Source organism: Artemia sp. Qi Xiang Cuo, chromosome 9, assembly GCF_049724085.1.
Source record: "Artemia sp. Qi Xiang Cuo chromosome 9, ASM4972408v1, whole genome shotgun sequence".
NCBI lineage: Eukaryota > Metazoa > Arthropoda > Branchiopoda > Anostraca > Artemiidae > Artemia > Artemia sp. Qi Xiang Cuo.
The window spans coordinates 65520694-65543324 of record NC_142802.1 but is presented as its reverse complement, the minus strand read 5'-3'; the positions used below and the strand labels follow the sequence as shown (position 1 = coordinate 65543324).

Sequence of the window (22631 nt, the reverse complement as noted above, 5' to 3'; positions counted from 1 at the left end):
GAGGATACTAACTCTCTTTGAAAAGGTGTCGAGGGAATTTTGATACCAATAGATACATAAAAAAAATAAAGGTGTCCACAGGGTCCATAGAAATGTTTTCCTAGGGCATCCATGGAATCCAGACGATGCATTCTACTTATAAACTTCAAAAAGGATTCGTTCGATTTGAAATTAAAACGGGTAAAGCCCCTTTTAATAGTCGAAAGTGATTGAAGAGCAACTATCCCCCCTCTCACGCCCACCATTTTCCCACACACATCCAATCAAAATTTTGAGATAGTCATTTTGTTCAACGTAGTTGAAAGTCCTGCAAATTAGGTCTTTGAGGATATCAACCCCCCACCCCACAACCCTCAAGGCAAAAGTTGTATATTATGCCCTGGGGGCATATAAGGCTTTTGTAGAAAGTTTTGTTGCAGAAACTTCAAAAGGGCTCAATTTGATTGGAAATTGAAAGGGCTTGTGCCCTTTTTAATAGTTGAAAGTGATTGGAGGGCAATTAACCCCCCTCTCACGCCCACCATTTTCCCAGACACATCCAATCAAAATTTTGAGATAGCCGTTTTATTTAGTAGTTGAAAGTTCTGGTAATTAGGTCTTTGAGGATGACAAGCTCCTCACAGCCCTCAGGGCAAGGGTTGTAAGCTATGCCCTCGGGGCATTTAAGGTGTTTATAGAAAGCGTTGGCGTAGAAACTCAAAAAGGGCTCATTCGATTGGAAATTGAAAAGGCTAGTACCCTTTTTAATTGTCGAAAGTGGTTGGAAGGCTTGACATTTTCAAACAGTTCGTGGTAACGAACTGTAAGTAAGGAGCGACCCGGCTCAATGGTAACCGAAACTCTAAAAAACGGAATTTTGATACCAATAGATACATAAAAAAAAATTAGATTTTAATTCTGATTTCAAATATATAAGTTTAATCTTTCCCATCAAAAGTTACGCGCCTGAGAAAATTTGGCTGATTTTGAAAAAAGAGGGAAAGACCCCCTAAAAGCTATAGAACCTTAATGATAATCACACCATCATATTCAGCGTATCAGCGAACCCTACTGTAGAGGTTTCAAGCTCTTATCTACAAAAATGTGGAATTTTTCATTTTTTCCCAGAAGAAAGATGACGGATGCGTGTTTTTTTTTTTTTTTTCCTCAGGGGTAATCGTATTGCCCCAGTGGTTCTAGAATATCGTAGGAGGGCTCATTGGAAAGTAAATTAAAATTTCTAGTGCCCCTTTTAAGTGATCAAAAAATGGAGGTCAACTAGGCCCCCTCCCACGCTCATTTTTTTTTCAAAGTCACCCAATTAAAATTTTGAGATAGACATTTTGTCCAGCATAGTCGAAAATCTAATAAATATGTCTTAGGATGACTTAATCCCCCACAGTTCCCAGGGGAAGGGCTGCAAGTTATGAACTTTGCCCATTGCTTACATATTGTATCGGTTATTGGGAAGTATACAGAAATTTTCAGGAAGGATTTTTTTTCTGGTGGGGGGGGAGGTGAAAGAGGGGGTTACTCGGGAGAATCTTTCCGTGGAGGATGTTTCTTTGGGGTAAGGGACATGTCTATAAAGGGGACGCCGGATTTCCAAGTATTATTTAAAAAACGATCAGAAATTAAATTAAAAAAAACAAGTTTTTTCAACTGAAAGTAAGAAGCAACATTAAAACAATAAAAAAACAAGCGATACGGCTCAATAGTAGTCGAAACTTTTTAAAACGGAATTTTGATGTCAATAAATGTATCAAAAGAATGGGCTTATATAGCTGATTCTAAATATATAAATTTTATTAAGTTTAGTATTACTCATCAAAGGCCATGAGCCTCAGAAAATTTACCTGATTTTTTAAAGAGGGGGAAACATCCCCTACAAGAGAAAGAATTTTAATAAAAATCACACCGTCGGATTCAGCGTATCAGAAAACCCTATTACAGAGGTTTCAAGGTCATATCTGCAAAAATCTGCAACTTTGTATTTTTTGCCAGAAGAAAAATATACGAATATAGAAGTTCGTTACGTAAGCTAATTTGTAAATTACGTCAGAAGCACATTTAGAGACAGCCATTTAGCAAAAGAAAAGTAAAATTTGTATGCAAATTTTGTTTACTTATTCAATGACGGTGAGCCAAAATAAAAGCTGCATTAACTAAAAAACGATCAGAAATTAAATAAAACAAAACAAGTTTTTTAAACTGAAAGTAAGAAGCGACATTAAAACTTGAAACAAACAGAAATTATTCCGAATACGAAAGGGGCTGTCCCCTCCTCAACGCCTCGCTCTTTACGCTAAAGTTTGACTCTGTCTCACAACTTTATTTTTTAAAACAATAAAAAACTTAAAAAAAAACAGAGTTGTGAGAAAGTCAAACTTTAGCGTAAAGAGCGAGGCGTTGAGGAGGGGACAGCCCCTTTCATATACATAATAATTTCTGTTCGTTTTAAGTGTTAATGTTGCTCCTTTACTTTCAGTTAAAACAAACTTGTTTTTTTTATTTAATCAAGGAGGCACACTTGTGCCTCTATAAAGAGGCGACCCACCACAATGTTAATTGATTTCAGGTCCTAGAGGTCGCAGAGAGACGGCGGTAATCGCATTTTGTAGCCCAAGCTCATACTAAGAAAATTGCAAAATTTAATCATCCTCTGACTTTATCTTCATGGGGTAAACTGGGCCGGAATTTTGGTCCCTCCCACCACAGCCCCCTTTAACGTTGTGCGATTGGGCTGAAATTTAGAAGTTAGGTTTTCCTAGGGCCCGGGAGCTTATCCTCGAAATTTCAGCTCAATCCATTCACTCCTTCCCTGTTTTCAAAAAACAAAATATAGCCCCTTAAATTCAGCATCATCTCTTTTTTTTTTCTTATCCACGCCTACAGGCCACAGTTGGCACCAGATCCGGTTGAATGAGGACTCATTCAAAGCAGAATTCGACCTGTTAGGGCCTTTGGATATTTTCTGACCGAAAAAATTACCCCCCGAATTTACATTTACGAAAAACCTTAGTTTTCTTCAAATAATACAGATAAACAGGTTAGACATGCTTTGTTATGGAAATATCTGCGCGTCAATTTTCATAACAAAGCATGTCTAACCTGTTTATGTGTATTATTTGAAAAAAAATACGTTTTCTAAAGAGTTAAAGAGGCTGAGTTACAAGGTCAACCCTTAAAACGTACAGGGATTAGGAGGCACAGTTGGGGGGGCTGTTAAAGAGGCTGAGTCACAAGTTCGAACCTTAAAACGTACAGGGATTAGGAGGCACCCTGTACGACGTGATTTGAGTATTCAGGAATTAAAAGCCTTAACACAAGAATGTTGAAGAGCGGGGGGTTTGGGGGGCGGCAGCCCCCCATCTTCAACTCCTGACACGATCAGCTAACAGTTAGTCAAGCAATAATAAGTAATAAACTCTACAAAAACGTGCAGAAATTATTTGAAAAAAACTACGTTTTCTAAAGAGTTAAAGAGGCTGAGTTACAAGGTCGAACCTTAAAACGTACAGGGATTAGGAGGCACAGTTGGGGGGTTGCCGCCCCCAAACCCCCGCTTTCGCAGCCTTTAAATAAAAAAAAAAAATTTAAACTGAAAGTAAGGAGCGACATTAAATCTTAAAACGAACAGAAATTATTCCGTATATGAAAGAGGCTGTGCCCTCCTCAACGCCTCGCTCTTTACGCTAAAGTTTTTATTGTTTAAAAAAAGAGTTGTGAGAAAGTCAAACTTTAGCGTAAAGAGCGAGGCGTTGAGGAGGGCACAGCCTCTTTCATATACGGAATAATTTCTGTTCGTTTTAAGATTTAATGTCGCTCCTTACTTTCAGTTTAAATTTTTTTTTTTTTATTTAAAGGCTGCGAAAGCGGGGGTTTGGGGGCGGCAGCCCCAACTGTGCCTCCTAATCCCTGTACGTTTTAAGGTTCGACCTTGTAACTCAGCCTCTTTAACTCTTTAGAAAACGTAGTTTTTTTCAAATAATTATAGTAAAGATCGATCTGGGTACAATGTATTATTATTATTATTATTATTTTTTGTTGTTTGGACCAGGGCACTTCGTATCGAAGGAGTTGTCGCAGGAACTTTGAAAAGGGCTCATTCGACTGAAAATAGAAAGGACTGTTACCCTTTTTAATTTTCGAAAGTGATTGGAGGGCAACTAGTCCCCCTCCCATGCCCACCCTCCCATTTCCCCATTATGTTTAAAAACTAAATGTTGCCTTAAGATTAAATCAAAATACACTGTGTTAATGCTATTTCCCAATAAGGCGTTTCAGCGATATCCCAAGAACGATTGAGGGTATTATGTTCAAACTTTTGGGGCTACTTCTGCTCTTAAAACTTAACCAAATCAAAAAAGCGTAAGTGTCTCCCAGATGTCAAAGAAAGTAAACAATTTTTTTTGTGAATGGTATCAAATTTTCTATTTCAGGTCAACTAGAGGAGGTATGAAACTAAATTAAACACTACTATTTGTGTCCAGATTTTTTAAAGGTTGTATGTTGTTAAAAATTGCTGAAAAATTTTTCCAGCATACAAATAGCAGGCCAAACTATAAAGTCTTAAAAAACAGAAAAGATTTAAAGTATTATTTTCTTTTTCCCTGAAAAGACTATGCCAATATAAAACGAACAGAAATTAATTAAAAAAAACTTTTTCCACAAATTATGTTTTTTAAGAAAATTTAAGAACTGTATTAAACCAAAAAAGGAGCAAAAATTAAAATCAAATAATCTACCAAGCGTGAAACTACCACAAATCAGCATCGATAAATAAATGAAACCCTAAACGAACAGAAATTACAATAAATAACTGAGTCAAACTCAAAACGAGCAGAAATTAACACAAGTTGGGCTCAAAATCCCTATGCCTTTCCAAGGCCAGAACATAATTTGCACTTTACTGAAAACAATACAAATGTATGTGAATTGTCAGTTTAATATACATATACTGATATTTAGTAATCAAAATGTTAATATTTTTTGATTTATTAAAGTTATGAAAGTAAAAACATTTGTATTTTTTCAGTAAAGTGCAAATTATGTTCTAGCCTTGGGAAGGCATAGGGGGTTTTGAGCCCTACTCATGTTAATTTCTGCTCGTTTTGAGTTGGACTCGGTTATTTATTGTAATTGCTGTTCGTTTTGGGTTTCATTTATTTATCGATGCTGATTTGTGGTAGTTTCACGCTTGGTAGATTATTTGATTTTATTTTGCTCATTTTTTGTTTAATGGAGTTCTTTACTTTTCTTTGAAAAACTTATTTTGTGGAAAATTTTTTTCTTTAATTAATTTACATAAAGGATCGATATAGTTTCCGAGTTGCAGCGGTAGCTAGCAACCTAGTAAGAGACGATCGTGCCCCATAGTAAAAAATTACATTGCCCATAACTCCTAAAATTAAAATTAGATCAAATACTGGATTAACGACCCTTCTTGATTCCTAAGGGCCTTGTATCGGCTCTGCATAGTGTTGCAACACTTGTGTTTGTACTCCGAGTTCTGTAGCCTGCTTATTTGAAATAAGCAGTCCTGGCTAATAAGCTTATCCAGGAGCCGTCCTGGCTAAGTGATTGGCGCGCTGGTTTGAGAATTCTTTGTCCAAGGGGCACGGGTTCGTTCCCTGGCGTGGCCAGCTATTCGGTTTGGGACTGCAAGCTTAGCCAGAGTCCACCCACCTGTAAATGGGTACCTGGAGAAATCTGGGGAAGGTAAGCAGGAATGGTGTGCGAAAGCACGGGATGGCTGGCCGCCAACCTCAATTGCACTTCCTGGTTGAAGGGCCACGAAACAGAGATCAGCACCGCCGGTTTGGACCTTAAGGGTCTAGTGCTGTCATACTTACCTTATACTTACTTTTTTGAAATAAGGAACATTTTCCACTTAGAAATTTGCTTGGTTCTGACTTAGAGTTTGACAGTAGGGATGACAGTGCTAGCGCTACGGGGCACAACTGCTGCCATCTATAATCGAGTCTAACTGTACCTAACTGCATAGACAATGTTATTGATCTACGAAAGGGACAAGATCAGACTAGATTTATGGGGGATTGATTTGCATAATCGACGGGGAATTCTAATGTAACATGAGGGGAATTAAGAAACTAAAAGGTTTCATTTCAGGGAACTTGGAAATGCTGCGGGGAAAATGCACATGCGCACTGAATACTTACGGGACAATGTTATTGATTCAAATTGTTTAATGTTTCTTGGATGTAGACAGAAGTTCATATTTCTAGGAAATTGATTTACATAATCGACAATGATGGAAATCTGACGGGGAATTCTAATGTATAATGAGGGGATTAAGAAACAATATGGCTTCTCTACTTTAGTGTCAGAGATAAATTAATAATCTATTTTTAAATATTTCTTCTCTGGTCTTTAGTATCAGAGATAAATTAATATTCCTTCGAACCCTTAATAGTTTAACTAGGAACACCTTAGATATATTTTCAGAAATTCAAACGAGATCAGGACAGATTGAATATATTTAACACGGGAAATGGTTTCCTGGGAATTTTAAATGTGACAGCGCAGAGATGCCAAAACAAAGGAACATTCAGAAATTACGTTTAGGGGATTATTTGGGCGAAACAAATTAATCAACATTTTTGGGATTATTTGGGCGAAACAGTTTGATACATTTTAGAGGATGATTTGGGGTGAAACTCTGTGGTTGTTATAATACACAAGTTCCATTTGAACAGTGTTGTAAGGTCCCCAACCCCCAAGGGCCCCCCTCACCATCTTTTTTGCCCCCCCCCCATTTTTTACACTTTTTTGCGCGCCTGAGACACAGAAGGGACCCCTCCCCCTCCCCCAACTTCCCCTCCCCCAACTTCCCCTCCCCCTATTTTTTCTTAATACTTTTTTGCCCGCTTGAAACACAGAAGGGCTCCCCTCCACCCCAACATTTTGCCCCCCCCACTTTTTTAATACTTTTTTTTTGTAGGATTGAGACACAGAAGGCCCACCCCCTTCCACCCAACTTTTTGGCTCCCCCCCGAATATATAATTTCAGATTCTCTTCTTAATATCTTAATATTCAAGTTCTCTTCTTAATATTCCTCCTAAACTTATTTTATAAGTTGAAGTACTCATCTTTTTCACTCACAACTTTACTTTACGACTTTTTGCATACCCCAACACCAAGCGATACTTTTCAAAAGGCTTTATTATATCTTTTCAGAACATTTATTATATTTTTTCAGAAAAGTTCTTTTCTTAATATCCCTCTTAAACCCATTTTACAAGTTGAAGTACTCATCCTTTTCACCCACAAATTTACTTTACGACTTTTTGCATACCCCAACACCAAGCAATACTTTCAAAAGGTTTTATTTTATCATTTCAGAACAAGTTCTTTACGTAATATCCCTCCTAAACCAATTTTACAAGTTGAAGTACTCATCCTTTTCACTCACAACTTTACTTTACAGCTTTTTGAACACCCCAACACCAAGCAATACTTTTAAAAAGGCTTTATTATATCTTTTCAGAACAAGTTCTTTTCTTAATATCACTCTTAAACCTATTTTACAAGTGGAAGTACTCATCCTTTTCACCCACAACTTTACCTTACGGCTTTTTGTATAACCCAACACCAAGCAATACTTTTCAAAAGGCTTTTATTATATTTTTCAGAACAAGTTCTTTACGTGATGTCCCTCCTAAACCAATTTTACAACTTGATGTACTCATCCTTTTCACACACAACTTTAATTTATGGCTTTTTGAATACCCAACACCAAGTAATACTTTTCAAACGGCTTTATTATATTATTTCAGAACAAGGTACTTTCTTGATATCCCTCCTAAGTCCAAGTTACATGTTGAATCACTCATCCTTCTCACCACAACTTTACTTTTATACTTTTTGCATGCTTCAACACCAATCAACAATTTTCAATAGACTATATTACATTATTTTAGAACAAGTTTTTCTTAATATCCATCCTAAACCAATTTTACAAGTTGAAATACTCATCCTTTTCACCCACAACTTTACTTTACGACTTTTTTGCATACCACAACATCAAGCAAGGCTTCACTTCAGTTCAGATTTTCCCCCAAAGACATAAATTTAAAGTTCTCCTCCAAACTTTTTGTATAAGATAGTAAAGGTTATACATTGATCGTGAATATTTCACCATGACGATAAGGAGCTCTACTTTAATTCTGAGATTTTTCCCAAAGTCATAAAAAATTTAAAGCTCTGTTCTAATTTTAGCGTTGAAGATAGGGAAAGTTATACTATGATTGTGAATATTTTCCATGAAGATAAAAAGTTCCATTTTAATTCTAATTTTATCTATGAGAAGATACAAGTGACAGACCAATTCCATTTTTTACAGAGAATATAAAAATTTTCCACTTCAGTTCAGATTTTTCTCAAAGAGATAAAAAAATTTAAAGTACTGTTCCAAGTTTTTCATAGAAGATAGAAAAAGATATACTCTGATCGTGAAAAGCTAGCTCAATTCTGAATTTTACAAAAGAACTTACACTTCAATTCTAATTTCCCCAGAGAAAATAAAAAGCTTCCACTTCAGTTCTTAATTCCCCAGACATAAAAAAATTTTAAGTTTATTGTAAATTTTCCCGAAAAAGATAGAAAAAGTTATACCATAGTTGTGTATATTTTCCATGAAGATAAAAAGTTCCGCTTTAATTCTAAATTTTCTCAACGAACTGGGGGAAAGTTCAAGTTCTCTTCTGAACTTTCTCAATGAAAAAGAAATTAGTTTCAGATCTATTCTATTTTTTCCAAAAAATATAAAAAGGTTCAGCATCAGTTCTGATTTTTCTCAAAGAGATGAGAAATTTCTCAAAGTTCTCAACGAACTGGGGGAAAGTTCAAGTTCTCTTCTGAACTTTCTCAATGAAAAAGAAATTAGTTACAGATCAATTCTATTTTTTCCAAAAAATATAAAAAGGTTCACCAAATTTTTCATAGAAGATAGAAAAAGTTATACATTGATTGTGAAAAGTTAGCTCTATTCGGAATTACCAAAGAACTTACAGATCAATTTTTTCAAGAAATAAAAAGGTTCCACTTCAGTTCTTAATTTCTCAAATGACATAAAAATTTAAAGTTCTGTTCTAACTTTTTCCGTGGAAGATAGGAAAAGTTATACTATGATTGTGTATATTTTCCATGAAGATAAAAAGTTTCACTCTAATTCTAAATTTTTATAATTTCACTTCCGACTTTTCTCAAAGAGATGAAAAATTTAAAGTTCTGTTCTAAATTTTATCCTAGATACATCGATTCTGAATTTTTCCTCCAAGAAGAGAAAAAGTTCAGCTTTTATTATATATTTTCTCAAAGAAGTGAAGAAAACTTCAAGTTCTGTTCCAAATTTTTCATAGAAGATAGAAAAAAGTTGTATGTTGATTGTGAATATTCGCTATGAAGATAAGGAGCTCTACTTTAATTCGGAGTTTTCTCGAAGAAGTGCATATTCTTCAAGTTATCTTCTGAATTTTCATAAAGAAGAGAAAAAGTTAGCTCAATTCTGAAATTTACCAAAAAAAATGAAAAAAAGCTAACACTTCAGTTCTTAATTTCTCAGACATAAAAAATTTAAAGTTATGTTCTAAATTTTTCCGTAGAAGGTAGGAAAAGTTATAAAATGATTGTGAATATTCTCCATGAAGATAAAAAGTTTCGCTTTAATTTTAAATTTTCTTAAATTCAGTTCCGATTTTTCTCAAAGAGATAAAAAATTTAAAGTTCTGTTCCAAATTTTTCATTGAAGATGAAAAAAGTTATACATTGATCATGAATATTCGCCATGACGATAAGGAGCTACCCTTTAATTTTGAGTTTTCTTAGAATTAGAAGTTTTCTTCTGAATTTTCACAAAGAAGAGAAATTTAGCTCAATTCTGAATTTTACCAAAGAAAATGAAAAAGGTTCCACTTCAGTTCTTAATTTCTCAAAGACATAAAAAATTTTAAGTTCTGTTCTAAATTTTTCCATAGAAGATAGGAAAAGTTATGCTATGATAGTGAATATTTTCCATGAAGATAAGAAGTTTCATATTAATTCTAAATTTTCTTAATTTCAATTCCGATTTTTCTCAAAGAAATGAAAAATTTAAAGTTCTGTTCCAATTTTTTTGTAGAAGATAGAAAAAAGTTATACTATGATCGTGAATATTCGCCCTGATGATAAGGAGCTACAGTTTAATTATGACTTCTCGAAGAAGTGCAAAATGTTCAAGTTCTCTTCTGAATTTTCTTAAAGAAGAGAAAAAATTAGCTCAATTCTGAATTTTACCAAAGAAAATGAAAAAAAAGCTTCCACTTCAGTTCTTAATTTCTCAAAAGGCATAAAAAATTTAAAGTTCTGTTCTAAATTTTTCCATAGAAGATAGACTTGCGCGCACGTAACCTAGTCTAAATTAACCTTAAAAATAAAATAAGGCTATGTCGACTTTGCATGTCTCTCTCACTATGTATGCTTGCGGCTGTACCAAATGTACTCTATCCTTGCTCTTACTTCGGAAGCGACTTTCCCAGTGATATTCCATGGTAGGTTATCGAGACTATCTAGGATATTGCTTGTATTAAATTAGTAATTTTCATCCATTGGACGGATAAACACCGAACTCATATTTAAAAAAAAAGAAGTGAAAATGAATTATTCGACGAAAGTGTGTACACATTAAAAAGTCATCGTTGCCTTGATTGCTGACAAAGAGATATATTTGAACAATGAAAAAGTAGTAGTAGAGATCATATTGGGAATGTATGCTTATGTTTTGATGACAATGAGAAGTTAAATTCATTAGGAGTAATCAAGAATTTCCATCATGAAAATGGTGGATATAAGAAAGTATCATTTCCAGAGAAATTAGTACACAAAGAGAATGCCAACATAAAAATAATAGTTGATGAAGAGGGACAACTTCTAGCTAATGGTTCTGGTAACATGTTAGCCGTTGATAGATCTTTTCGTCATCTTTCCGGTATTAGAATTCGAATTAAAGCAAAGGAAAATAGAAGACATGCATACTGCTGCACCAACATCATAAATCATATCTTGCCAACGTGCCAGAACTGTTACCTCTGTAAATATAATGTAATAATAGACAATGAAATCGCTGTCAAAATAAAAAGAGCATTGGCAGACCATATCACTAATGAATATAAAGATAAATTAATGGAGAATAAAGCATAAGTAAACATTATTACTACCAAAGATCATATGGTCAATGAATTAAATAATACCAAGGATGAAACGTGTATTGAACCTGTATGTGACATCCCAGTAAAAATTGTATATGATTCAAAATGGAATAATGATTATTCAAGTGGTTATGAACTAAGAGAAGTGAGTAACTGTAGTATCAAGAGAGAACCTGATGATTTATTTTATGGAACAGATTCAAAATGTCCAAAGTGGCTCGATAGTATTAATAATGTATAATAATGTATTTAACATACTTTTATGTTAATATTCAACATGTTGTTATTTCAATAAAAATATTTTATGCATTACTTTGTTATATTTCTATTATTTTAGGATACGTTAGCATGTCATCGCTTAGAAGGTTTACTAGGAAAGCCAGAAATTTCTTATTTTCTTTGGAAAAAATTAGAATTGAACTATAACTTTTTTCTTTTATTTGTGAAAATTTAAAAGAAACTTGAACTTTTCTTCACTTCGTTCTGAATAATTAGAATTAAAATGGGACCTTTTTTCTTCTCTGGGAAAACATTCAGAAGAGAACTTGAACTTTTCTTCACTTCTCTGAGAAAATATAGAATTAAAGCAGAACCTTTTCTCTTCTTGGAAAAAAAATTAAGAATCGAAGTATCTACAGAAAAATTTAGGAAAGAGCTTTAAATTTTTCATCTCTTTTTTAGAAAACCAGAAGTGAAGTGGAACTTTTTTATTTTCCTTGAAAAATTAGAAAAGAACTTGAACTTTTCCTCACTTCATTGTAAAAATTTAGAATTAACGTGGAACTTCTTATCTTCATGGTAAGTATTCATATCTAAGGTATAACTTTTTCTATCTTCTACGCAAAATTTAGAACAGATCTTTCAGTTTTTCATCTCTTTGAGAAAAAACAGAACTGAAGTGGAACCTTTTTATTTTCATGGGAAAAATTAGTATTGATCTGTAACTATTTAGAACAGAACTTTCAATTTTTTCATCTCTGAGAAAATTCTGAATCGAAGTGGAACCTTTTTATTTTCATGGAAAAAATTAGAATTGATCTGTAACTTATTTCTTTTTCATTGAGAAAATTCTGAAGAGAGCTTGAACTTTTCTTCACTTCATTGAGAAAATTTAGAATGAAAGGGAAACTTTTTATTTTCATGGAAAATATACACAATCATAGTATAACTTTTTCTATCTTCTATGGAAAAATTTAGAACATAAGTTTAAATTTTTTATGCCTTTTGAGAAATTACTACTACTACTACATGATTAGACAGTGTAGACTCTAGAATAGAGGAGAAGAATCCGGAGGAAATGAGGAGAAAAATCATACATGATATGGAGAGAAATTTATACAGATTGCAAGCAAGCTCGCATAAAACAAGGTTTAATAGGAAAAGGAAGAGGAAGCTCGAAAGAAGAGTCAGAGAAAAGAGGGGTTTCTATACAGAGATATCTCAAACTATAGTATGAAAGACAGTAATAAAAATCAAAGAAAAATGTGCATTGTGCAAGATATAATAGTGAATGCTATGATGAGTATGATCTAAGAGAAGAGAAAAAGATGTTCTTTAAGAGACAACGTAAGGGGTTATTCAATGGCATGGAATCTAAACATGGAAAATCGGGATGGAAGAGCTCTCATATATCATTTAACGATAAATCTAATTATTCTTACCATTGTTAAGTTTTATATCGTAATCATACAATAAATTTGTTTGTACTATATTAATTTTCTCCAACTCGTTAAGCCTAGAGTAAGGATACCAGCAGAGACTTCTAAAATAAAATATCAAAGATAAAAAAATTTCATAGAAGTTAGCAGTGTGATATATTTTTTTCTTAAGAAATCAACCATTCCTTTTTTCATCAATGCTATTTAAATAAAATCATTCTTCTAATCATTTATTCATTCTTTAAATAAATATTTATAATGCTTTTTAAATATATGACATCCTCCTTCACTGCCACATCCTCAACGATAATAACTTCAATTTGAGGTGATGGTATTGTAATTACTTGAATACTGGCATCATCACTATCATCATTATTGATTATTTTTATATTCCTCAGAAGGGGCATATCCTGATATAAGCGATCATCGTCTTCTACAGGGAGTCGAACCGAAGGCCCCCTCCGTACCAAATCATTTGATGTATACAACAGTCCATCTTCTGTGTAGTAGATCTCCACTATGTCATCTGTAGTATCTTCGCTACTATTAAAAAGAAGGAACTCTTCTTCAGATTCTTTTAAACTCCACGCGTTCCATATGTTCTCTCCCTCTTGGACATACTCGGGGTTGTTCTATAAATATAATAAACAGCATTACTTAATATTTTCCATTATATCCATAATTTTTATGTCTAAAATTCATCAATTAGCTAGATATCTAAATTTTGAATTTTTTATACATACAGGACGAGATTTAATGTCATAGATAAAAGCCTGTATGAGATTTAATTTCTTTAGTAAAAGCTGTAAAAAACCTTCCCAAGAACTAAGTTTTTCAAAGAAAATTAAGGGGATGAGGTTGAACCATGGAAAGAGCAGAAATAAAGATATGTCAAACTTAAAACTAACACAAATTACTATGGATACATAAATGACAACTAAAGCCATCAGAAGTTTTAATTCATTATCATGTGAAATTAGAAAAAAACAGTAAATATCACAAATAAAATTGGGGTCACCATCCTCTAAAACACTGTAAAAGGGTGCATGGCATATTTTTCGATCCAAAGGTGGAATTTTTCCAATCAAAGTTTCATATTTGAGCAAGAGAAATGTATTTTCCATAATTTTCTAACGAAAAACTAGAGTTTAGATTCAAAAACCTTTATTAGTTCAGATTTTATGGAAATAGTTTATTTTTCAATCCAAAGCTGAACTTTTTTCTAACCAAAGTCTCACATTTGACCCAGAGCAATGTATTTTCTTACAAAAAACTATAGTTTACGGTCAAAAACATTTATTAGTTCATTTTTTACGGAAATGGTTTATTTTTCGATCCAAAGCTGGAACTTTTCTAACCAAAGTTTCATATTTGAGCCAGAAAAATGTATTTTCCATAATTTTCTTACAAAAAACTAGAGTCTACAGTCAAAAACCTGTATTAGTTCAGATTTTATGGAAATAGCTTTTTTTTTCAATCTAAAGCTGGACTTTTTCTAACCAAAGTTTCACATTTGAGCCAGAGAAATGTATTTTCTTTCAAAAACTAGAGTTTACGGTAAAAAACATATATTAGTTCAATTTTTACAGAAATAGCTTATTTTTCGATCCAAAGCTGGACTTTTTCTAACCCAAGTTTCACATTTTGAGCCAGAGAAATGTATTTTCTTACAAAAAACTAGAGTTTACGGTCAAAAAACTTTTATTCATTCAATTTTACGGAAATGGTTTATTTTTCGATCCAAAGCTGAACTTTTTTCTAACCAAAGTTTCACATTTGAGCCAGAGAATGTATTTATTTACAAAAAACTAGAGTTTACGGTCAAAAACATTTATTAGTTTATTTTTTACGGAAATGGTTTATTTTTCAATCCAAAGCTGGACTCTTTCTAACCAAAGTTTCACATTTGAGCCAGAGAAATGTATTTTCATACAAAAAACTAGCATTTACGGTCAAAAAAACCTTTTTTAGTTCAATTTTTACGGAAATAGCTTATTTTTTTTATCCAAAGCTGGACTTTTTCTAACCAAAGTTTCACATTTGAGATAGAGAAATGTATTTTCTTACAAAAAACTAGAGTTTACGGTCAAAAAACCTTTATCAGTTCAATTTTTACGGAAATAGCTTATTTTCCGATCCGAAGCTTGACTTTTCCCGGAAATAGCCTATTTTTCGGTCCAAAGCTGTACTTTTCCTAACCAAAGATACAGGATTACTTAATATTTTTCACTATATCCATAATTTTCTTACATAAAACTAGAGTTTACGGTCAAAAAATATATATTAGTTCAATTTTTACGGAAATAGCTTATTTTTCGATCTAAAGCTGGACTTTTTCTAACCAAAGTTTCACATTTGAGCCAGAGAGGAGAACCCTAAATGGTCATCCCTGAAAAGGTAAGTTAACCTAACAGGTTAAAGAATTTTTCTGAAATCACACTTTTTGATTCAGCATTGCAAGGATCACACTTTCAGGTTCAGCATGTTGGAGAACCCTAAATGATAATTCCTAAAAAGGTAAGTTAACCCTAAAAGGTTACAGAATTTTTCTGAAATCACACTTTCAGATTCAGCATGTCAAGGAACACACTTTCAGGTTCAGCATGTTGGAGAACCCTAATTGATCATTCCTAATAAGGTAAGTTGACCCTAAATGGTTAATGAATTTCTCTGAAATTACACTTTCAGATCCAGCATGCCCGAGAAGTCATACATTACTTTTCAACTTCATGTATATCCCAACACCAAGCAATTCAGCAATGACAAAGAAATATTGTACAGATCAATTCTAACTTTTTCCTGAGAAAATAAAAAGGTTCCACTTCAGTTCAAATTTTTCTCAAAGAGATGAAAATAAGGAGATAAGGTAAGGAGGTAACTCCTTATCTTCAGGTAACCATGAAGATAAGGAGCTACATTTTAATTCTGAGTTTTCTCGAAGAAGTGTAATAATGTTCAAGTTCTCTTTTGAATTTTCTTAAAGAAGAGGAAAAGTTAGCTAAATTCTTAATTTTACCAAAGAAAATGAAAAAAGCTTCCATATCAGCTCTTAATTTCACAATGGCAGAAAATATTTAAATCTCTGTTCTAGATTTACCTATGAGATTACATTTTATTGAACCATAGAAATGTATAGTCATATGATTTTATTCTAAAAGCCACTATACTTCATAAAATTCTTTATTTCACGTTTCATCTCCTTAACATTTCCTGAAAGTTTCAAATTAATATACCCAGTCATACAGGAGTGTAGATTTCATTACGGGGTTCTGAAAGTAAAAGTAAAATCTTTAACGAGAAATAAAAAATAAAATTTAAACTTACATTAATTACATCAGCACCTTGTGGGAAATCAACTTGATTAGACTGTACAATAACTTTTGCCCTTGAAGGACCGGAGATTTCACTAAAGATATTCATTTTCAATATGCACTGAAGTAAAAACCATCAAAAATCAAATAATATATGAGAACAACGGTACACCACTATCAATAATTAAATTTACAAATGTTATTTAGAAGTACAGAACAGTTTGTAAGCTGTAAGACTTCATCCATTTACATTTAACCTTCAAAGTCCCCCTCAATGAAACAGTTATAACAAATTCGTCGGCTTTTTCTTAAAATGAATGCCTAGTTCTATTATTAAAGACAGTTTCAAGCTCATCTCAGCAAAAATGTGGAATTTTACATTTTTGGCCAGAAAAAGATCACGGATGCTTGTTTATTTGTTTCTTTATTTTTTCTTGTTTTTTTTTCAAGGGTTGTCGTATCGATCCAGTGGACATAAAACTTCGAGAGAGGGCTGATTCTAACGGGAACGGAAAGTTCTAGTACCCTTTCTAAGTAACCAAAAATCGTGGGCCCCATCTCACGCCACTTTTCCATTTACATATAATGGAACATATAACGCCACTTTCATTTACATATAGCCTTCAAAGTCCCCCTCAATGAAACAGTTATAACAAATTCGAGGGCTTTTTCTTAAAATGAATGCCTCGTTCTATTATTAAAGACAGTTTCAAGCTCATCTCAGCAAAAATGTGGAATTTTACATTTTTGGCCAGAAAAAGATCACGGATGCTTGTTTATTTGTTTCTTTATTTTTTTTTCTGGTTTTTTTAAGGGTTGTCGTATCGATCCAGTGGGCATAAAACTTCGGGAGAGGGCTGATTCTAACGGAAATGCAAAGTTTTAGTACCCTTTCTAAGTAACCAAAAATCGTGAGCCCCATCTCGCGCCACTTTTTCCAAAAAATCGTCCAATCAAATTTTAAGATAGCTTTTTTTACTGCAGCATAGTTGAAAGGCCCAATAAATATGTCTTTAGTGATAAAATAACCCCCCTACAGCCCCTGTGGAAATGTCCTTAAGATATAAAATTTACCTATTGTTATATTTATTACTGGGAAGTATGTAGACTGGGTTTTATTCATTTTTAAGGTCAATTTTTTGCATAATAAAACCCAGGGGGGTTTCCAGGAGTGAAATTTTCAGGAGGAAATTTTATCAATTTTTTCCAAGGAGACGGAACGGACAGAATTCGAACTTTAGCGTAAAGAGCTAGGTGTCGAGGAGGGGAGACAATAGATATTGATGGCAATACTAAACTAACATAACCACAAAAATCCATATTATTACACAGAAATACCAAAGCCATAGGTTAGGTTAGGTATAAATAAATATTAATAAATAAATAGAAACATTTCTCCATGTTTAAGTTAGGTTGGGTTACGTTAGCTTATCATGAGCGCTCATGATAAGCTAACCTAACCTAACCTAACTTAAACATGGAGAAATGTTTCTGTTTATTTATTAATATTTTATATTAATATTTATTTATTAATATACTTCAGTGCATATTGAAAATGAATATCTTTAGTGAAGTCTACGGTCCTTCAAGGGCAACAGTTATTATACAGTCTAATCAAGTTGATGTCCCACAAGGTGCTGATGTAATTAATGTAAGTTTAAATTTTATTTTTTATTTCTCGTTAAAGATTTTACTTTTATTTTCAGAACCTCGTAATGAAATCTAAACTCCTTTATGACTGGGTAATATTAATTTGAAACTTTCAGGAAATGTTAAGGAGATGAAACATGAAATAAAGAATTTTATAAAGTATAGTGGCTTTTACAATAAAATCATATGACTATACATTTCTATGGTTCAATAAAATGTAATCTCATAGGTAAATTTAGAACAGAGCTTTAAATTTTTTATGTCTTTGTGAAATTAAGAGCTGAAGTGGAAGCTTTTTTCATTTTCTTCTTTAAGAAAATTCACAAGAGAACTTGAACGTTTTTACACTTCTTCGAGAAAACTCAGAATTAAAGTGTAACTCCTTATCTTCATGGTGAATATTCATGAACAAAGTATAACTTTTTCTATCTTCTATGATAGATTTGGAACAGAACTTTAAATTTTTTCATCTCTTTGAAAAAAATTTGAACTGAAGTGGAACTTTTTTATTTTCTCAGGAAAAAATTAGAATTGATCTGTAACATATTTCTTTTTCATTGCTGAATTGCTTGGTATTGGGATATACATGAAGTTGAAAAGTAATGTATGACTTCTTGGGCATGCAGGATCTGAAGGTGTAATTTCAGAGAAATTCATTAACCATTTTGGGTTAACTTACCTTTTTAGGGAATGATCAATTAGGGTTCTCCAACATGCTGAACCTGAAAGTGTGTTCCTTGACATGCTGAATCTGAAAGTGTGATTTCAGAAAAATTCTGTAACCTTTTAGGGTTAACTTACCTTTTTAGGGATGATCATTTAGGGTTCTCCAACATGCTGAACCTGAAAGGGTTTTCCCTGACATGCTGAATCTGAAAGTGTGATTTCAGAAAAATTCTTTAACCTTTTAGGTTAACTTACCTTTTTAGGGTTGACCATTTAGGGTTCTTCTCTCTGGCTCAAATGTGAAACTTTGGTTAGAAAAGTCCAGCTTTGGATTGAAAAATAAGCAATTTCCTTAAATATTGAACTAATATAGGTTTTTTGACCGTAAACTCTAGTTTTTTGTAGGAAAATTACGGATATAAAGAAAACTATTAAGTAATCCTGTATCTTTGGTTAGGAAAAGTCCAGCTTTGGATCGAAAATAAGCTATTTCCGGGAAAAGCCCAGCTTTGGATCGAAAAATAAGCTATTTCCGTAAAAATTGAACTAATAAAGGTTTTTTGACCGTAAACTCTAGTTTTTTGTAATAAAATACATTTCTCTGCCTCAAATGTGAAATTTTGGTTAGAAAAAGTCCCGCTTTGGATCGAAAAATAAGCTAATTCCTTAAAAATTGAACTAATAAAGGTTTTTTTTTACCGTAAATTCTAGTTTTTTGTATGAAAATACATTTCTCTGGCTCAAATGTGAAACTTTAGTTTGAAAGATTCCAGCTTTGGATTGAAAAATAAACCATTCTCGTAAAAAATGAACTAATACATGTTTTTGACCGTAAACTAGTTTTTTGTAAGAAAATACATTTCTCTGGCTCAAATGTGAAATTTTGGATAAAAAAAAGTCCAGCTTTGGATCGAAAAATAAACCATTTCCGTACAATTGAACTAATAAAGGTTTTTTGACCGGAAACTCTAGTTTTTTTTTGTAAGAAAATACATTTCCCTTGCTCAAATGTGAAACTTTGGGTAGAAAAAGTCCAGCTTTGGATCGAAAAATAAGCTATTTCCATAAAAATTGAGCTAATAAATGTTTTTTGACCGTAAACTCTAGTTTTTTGTAAGGGAATATATTTCTCTGGCTCAAATGTGAAACTTTGGTTAGAAAAAGTCCAGCTTTGGATTGGAAAGTAAACTATTTCCGTCAAATCTGAATTAGTAAAGGTTTTTGACTGCAAGCTATTGTTTTTTGTAAGAAAATTATGGAAAATGTATTTCACTGGCTCAAATGTGAAACTTTGGTTAGAAAAAGTCCAGCTTTGGATCGAAAAATAAACTATTTCCGTAAAATATGCACTAATAAATGTTTTTGACCGTAAGCTCTAGTTTTCTGTAAGAAAATACATTTCTCTGGGTCAACTGTGAGACTTTGGTTCTAAAAAAGTTCAGCTTTGGATCGGAAAGTAAACTTTTTCTATAAAATCTGAAATTATAAAGGTTTTTGACAGTAAACTCTAGTTTTTTGTAAGAAAATATATATCTCCGGCTCAAATGTGAAACGTTGGCTAGAAAAAGTCCAGCTTTGGATCGAAAAATATGCCATGCACCCTTTTACAGTGTTTTAGAGGGTGTTGACCCCAATTTTGTTTGTGGTATTTACTGTTTCTTCTAATTTGACATGATAATGAAATAAACTTCTGATGACTTCAGTTTTCATTTATATATCCATAGTAATTTGTGTTAGTTTTAAGTTTGACATATCTTTATTTCTGCTCTTTCCATGGTTCAACCTCATCTCCTTACTTTTCTTTGAAAAACTTAGTCCTGGGGAAGGTTTTTTTCAGGTTTTACTAAAGACATTAAATCTCATACAGGCTTTTATCAATGACATTAAATCTCGTCCAGTGGGTAAAAAAAAATATCAAAATTTAGATATCTAGCTGACTGATGAATTTTAGACATGAAAATTATGGATATAATGAAAAATATTTAGTAATCTTGTTTATTACATTTATAGAACACCCCAAGTATGTCCAATAGGGAGAGAACATATGGGACGCGTGGAGTTCAACAGAATCTGAAGAAGAGTTCCTTCTTTTGAACAGTAGCGAAGATACTACAGATGATATAATGAAGATCTACTACAAAGAACATGGACTGTCACATACATGAGATGATTTGGTACAGAGGGGGCTTTCGGGTCAACTCTGCGTCGAAGACGATGATCGCTTATATGAGGACATGCCCCTTGTGAGAAATGTAGAAATAATCAATAATGATGATAGTGATGATGCCAGTATTCAAATACTTACTATACCATCACCTCAAATTGAAGTTATTATCGTTGAGGACGGGGCAGTGGAGGAGGATGTCATATATTTAAAAAGCATTATAAATATTGATTTAAAGAATGAATAAATGATTAGAAGAATGATTTTATTTAAATAGCATTGATGAAAAAAAGAAATGGTTGATTTCTTGAGAAAAAAATACATTACACTGCTAACTTCTATGAATTTTTTTTTATCTTCGATATTTTATTTTAGAAGTCTCTGCTGGTATCCTTACTCTAGACTTAACGAGTAGGGGAAAATTAATATAGTACAAACAAATTTATTGTATGATTACGATATAAAACTTAACAATGGTAATAATAATTAGATTTATCGTTAAATGATATATGAGAGCTCTTCCATCCCGATTTTCGATGTTTAAAATCCATTCCATAGAATAACCTCTTATGTATCTTAAAGGACCTCTTTTTCTCTTCTCTTAGATCATATTCATCATAATATTCACTGTTATATCTTGCACTATGCACGTTTTTCATTGAGTTTTCATATCTGTCTTTTATAATATATTTTGAGATATCTCTGTATAGAAACCCCTCTTTTCTCTGACTCTTCTTTCGAGCTTACTCTTCCTTTTCCTATTAAACCTTGTTTTATGCGAGCTTGCTTGCAATCTGTATAAATTGCTCTCCATATCATGTATGATTTTTCTCCAAATTTCCTCCGGATTCTTCTCCTCTATTCTAGAGTCTACACTGTCTAAGCACGTAGTAGTAGGTAATGTAAGGGAAACCTTACGTAACTCCTAGCTCTCTTTTCAGGAGGAGGCGGGTATGCCTCATAATTGTCCTCAAAAAGAAGAAAAAATTTAGCATAGAATAACGACTCCCTGTTTGCACCCCCTTCTACAGAACTTATTATAAGGCATAATTTTGTCTAAAAAGCATCTGCCATTGTCCCAAAGAAGCCCCTACCCCCTTTTTTAGCAAAAGAAAAAGTAAACATTTGCGAGAAATATACTACGAGAGTCAGCAGTTCCTATTTTTACCATTTAGAGAAAACATTAAATACACTCCATGTTGGAAATAAACCCGAAAAGCATAGAAATCCTATTTTTACCATTTAGAAAATAAATTTAAAAACATGCCTAGAGACGCAACGCATATATTTGCACATTATTCCTCTTGAGTCAAAGGTTTATATCATTTAAAGGGACCCGCGTTTCAATAAACCTTCTCATAGTAGGTATGTATCTTTTCTTAACCCCCCCCCTCCCCCACCACATAAACTTGGAGTACTCAAAATGGAAAACAAATACTATTTGAAACTATTTGTTATAAGTAACAACCATCCCCTCTTGCAATTCATAACATTTACTCTAGTCAATTTGACCGGAATAAAAAAATATCTTTTTCAGCAAAAACTCTGCTATCCTAATTCATATGGATATAGCATAACGGATGTGCACTTGACGGGGTGCAATAATTATCCCTATTTAAATCTTTACGGAACTGATAAAAGTCATGTTCGCGGCTTAATGTCATGAAGGGGAGTATTAATACCTAAGGTTGATGGTTGTAAGTTGTCACTTTTGCTAGGATAGAGAAAGCATGAAAATTACATGAATTTGTCGAAAAAGGGAATTATTTCCAATGAAAGAATTTAAATCGTTAACAGTGGGTTTACATGGTAAAAAAGAGCGTATTTTATGCTTTTTAATGACTATAAATATCGCATAGTGGAGTTTGTATTGGGGGGGGGGGGTATACCCTGAATTTGAATATACTGGAGGGGGACTACAAAAATTATTTTATTTGGAAATAACCTAAGAAAATTTACTAAACAGAACTCACATTATAAATCGATGTTGCTAAA

General features: G+C 32.9%; 1 protein-coding gene across 1 annotated transcript in view; it reads left to right on the top strand.

Annotated features, from left to right (window-relative positions):
- Positions 1 to 22631, top strand: part of Pbp49 (proximal sequence element A Pbp49) — a 204723-nt gene that overhangs the window by 104272 nt on the left and 77820 nt on the right. The window lies entirely within an intron of this gene.